We start from the raw sequence: 3,672 nt of genomic DNA, 5'->3' as shown, positions 1-3,672 counted from the left end.
GACGTACTTGCGGAGTTTGCTCAAACTGTTTGATCAAATTATTTGATGGTGGGACGCGGTCTTTACGCTATATAGGGACAAGGCTCACATTAAAAAGGGTAAGCTTTTCCACGAGAATTGCATATAATTTTTCTAAATTAGCAATGAATTTAATAGCAAATGGCAGCTTCCACATTGTCTAGAATACTCTAGAAGCTATGGATGGAAAACATGCGAACTTTTAACCTCTCAGAAGGGATAGGTACCTACCAAGGTTCATAAATAGACCAATGGTATAGGGACCTTGGGTACCTACCTATTACTGAAATTATAAAGAAACTGACAGCTATTACTTTTTGCTGTATTATATGCAGATGGTCAATTTCTTATTGTAGATATAAGAAGAAATAATCCAAATATATCATAACTGAATTTCAGATTTTTTTTTCATAGCAATGGTGCAGTTAGCAGCATTCGGCTGTGAATAAGTTTAGAATGTAAATTATTTGACTGCGTTTTTATTTAAGCCTTACTTTACTTATTCTTATTGTATATTTGAAGATTTACAATTACAGTCAAAATCGTTTACAACGACACCGGCTACAACGTACAATCGGATATAACAAACAAAATAGTAGGTCCCGTGAAATGACATATAAAAAAAGCATTTACATTGCTTATAACGAACAAATCGGTTAAAGCGAACATATTTCTTGGAACACTAGCAGTTGAAATATTGGTTACAGCATACATATCTGTACCTCGGAGAGATACAACATCCATTTTTTTTTCAATTATGACCTTTTTACACACTATATAATAAACAATTATAACAAATGCATGATTTAAATGACAATAGATTAGACAATGTCCTAAAATAATGTTGTTTCCATATTTCAATAAATAACTTTAGCAATAACACTTTCTGTTGAAAAAAGTTTAAAATTGCTTTCCTGTAAAGTTACGAAAATGGGCATTGTATTGTATGTACTTCTCCGAGGTACTGATATTACCACGAAATGAAAAGAAAGGTTTTATTAATTTATGGTTATGATGGTACATCCGGGCAGGGTTCACTTGTAAGTCCTTTAGACTTTAAACACTAGACTTCCTAGTCCATTATCACAAGATTTTGTTTACATTATTACACCATTTGGCCCAAAAGGCCCAATGGTGTAATTGGGCCCATACAAAATAAATAGTGTATGTATGCCCATAATTTTATAATACAACGATTTTGAGAACCCGTTATATTATGAGTATTGTTTATTGACTACCTGTACTAATTCCAATATCTGCATATTTATATGTATGTATGTACATTTGTACATATTTATATTTACGTAAATACAATAAACACATATGTTAACATATTTACATATGTGTAATATGTTATAACATATTATAAGTACCTATAGATTAAGTTACACATTTTTGCATCATAAAGTTACAACGAACTGACTGTTGCTATCAGTGTAATATCGTTTATATAGTATTTTTACTACAAAAACGTTATTACGTAGGTCAAAATTTTTGACGTAAGAGAACTGTCAAAACATTAGAATGTGACTTTTCATTATTGCTATGTTTATTATAAACACGGCAATAATGAAAAGTCACATTCTAATGTTTTGACAGTTCTCTTACGTCAAAAATTTTGACCTACGTAATAACGTTTTTGTAGTAAAAATACTATAGCAACCTGTTCGTTATAACAGATAGAACTGCTTACAGAGAACACTGGCTACAACGTACAAAAACCGCCAGTCCCTTGAAGTTCGTTATATAGTATTTTTACTACAAAAACGTTAGTACGTAGGTCAAAATTTTTGACGTAAGAGAACTGTCAAAACATTAGAATGTGACTTTCCATTATTGCCGTGTTTATAATAAACATAGCAATAATGAAAGGTCACATTCTAATGTTTTGACAGTTCTCTTACGTCAAAAATTTTGACCTACGTAATAACGTTTTTGTAGTAAAAATACATAAACGGTTTTGACTGTATTATTAGACTGATAATTAATATTAGTCCAGGGCGGATCTGTTTTGAGATGGACGTTGAGAGGTGACTCAAATTTTTTTGCAAAAATTGCTTGAAAATAATTCAAATAATAATATTTAAGTTATCCTCCCATTCAAAATGGTCCGGAACATTGTTTAAATAATCAAAATGTCAAAATATGAAGGAAAAATTCGATTTTTTTATTGGTTTTTTGGTTATACCTTTAAAACTGTTCATTTCTGAGAAAAGTTGTGTTCACATAAAAGTTGCGTAATTAAATTTACTACAATATAGAATTGGTTAAAAATTTAAAAAACAGTCACCCTTGTTGCAAAATAGCAATAATTGCGTAAAAAACCATACAAAAACAAGTATTTGCATTTTACGTTTTTCAACCATTTACGCTAAACTTAGGACCTTCATATTTTACCCTCGAAAAACTTTATGATATAGTAAAATAACACTGTAAATTTCATTAAGATCGGTTTAATAGATTTTGCAAAATAAATTTTGCAATCCAGCTTTCGCAAAAAAATTCATTTTTTTTTTAATGTTGCAGGACTGAAAATAAAGCAGATAGCAAGTTGAATTTTTTTATGCTTATAGAAGTGTACTGTATCTTTCATTTGCAATTTGCAAAATTAAAATCGATTAATTACCACGGCGTCAGGAAATTTTTTAAATTAACATTAATTTTTGGTGCTACGCGCAGGACAGCGGTGTTAGATTCACACAAGTTGATTTCTACCAAAATTTCTTCCAATCTTTACCTAATATATTATTTTCTTACTCTATATTTTGTTGTATTTTAATATTTTAATTCCACAAAAATCAAACTAAATTTATTATTGTTTGTGAAATATTGTTTAAACAATTGCATATGTTTAAAAATAATAAACTTTTATTCTCTAAGTTAAAATATATGGACAAAGAAAGTTTTTGCTAAAAAAAGTGTTATTTCAAAGGATAGAGTATGTGTTTTTATTTTGCAATAAACAAATTTATTTATTTATATCGAAATGTAATAAAAATTAAGATGTATCAATCATTATCAAAGGTCATTGGAATGCCCAATCAGAGCAAACTATTTGCTGTCCTGCACGTAGCACCAATAATTAATGTTTATTTAAAAAAATTTCTGACGCCGTGGTAGTTAATCGATTTTAATTTTGAAAATTGAAAATTAAAGGTACAGTACACTTCTATATGCAAAACAAATTTCAACTTGCTATCTGCTTTATTTTCAGTCCTGTAACATTTTGAAAAAATTAATTTTTTTTGCGAAAGCTGGATTGCAAAATTTATTTTGCACAATCTATTGAACCGATCTTAATAAAATTTATAGTATTTTTTTACTGTATCATAAAGTTTTTCTGGGTGAAATATGAAGGTTCTAAGTGTACAATAAATGGTTTAAAAACGTAAAATGCGAATAATTGTTTTTGTATGGTTTTTTTCGCAATTATTGCTATTTTTCGACAAGGGTGACTATTTTTTAAATTCTTATCTAATTCTATATTGTAGGAAATTTAATTATGCAACTTTTATGTTAGTAAAACTTTTCTTTGAAATGAATACTTTTAAAGTTATAATCAAAAAACGAAGAAAAAAATCGAATTTTCCCTTCATTTTTTGACATTTTGATTATTTAAACAACGTTCCGGACCTTCTTGAGAGGGAGGATAAT

The sequence above is a fragment of the Diabrotica virgifera genome, chromosome 6 (assembly GCF_917563875.1).
Source record: "Diabrotica virgifera virgifera chromosome 6, PGI_DIABVI_V3a".
NCBI lineage: Eukaryota > Metazoa > Arthropoda > Insecta > Coleoptera > Chrysomelidae > Diabrotica > Diabrotica virgifera.
This window is presented reverse-complemented; position numbering follows the sequence as displayed.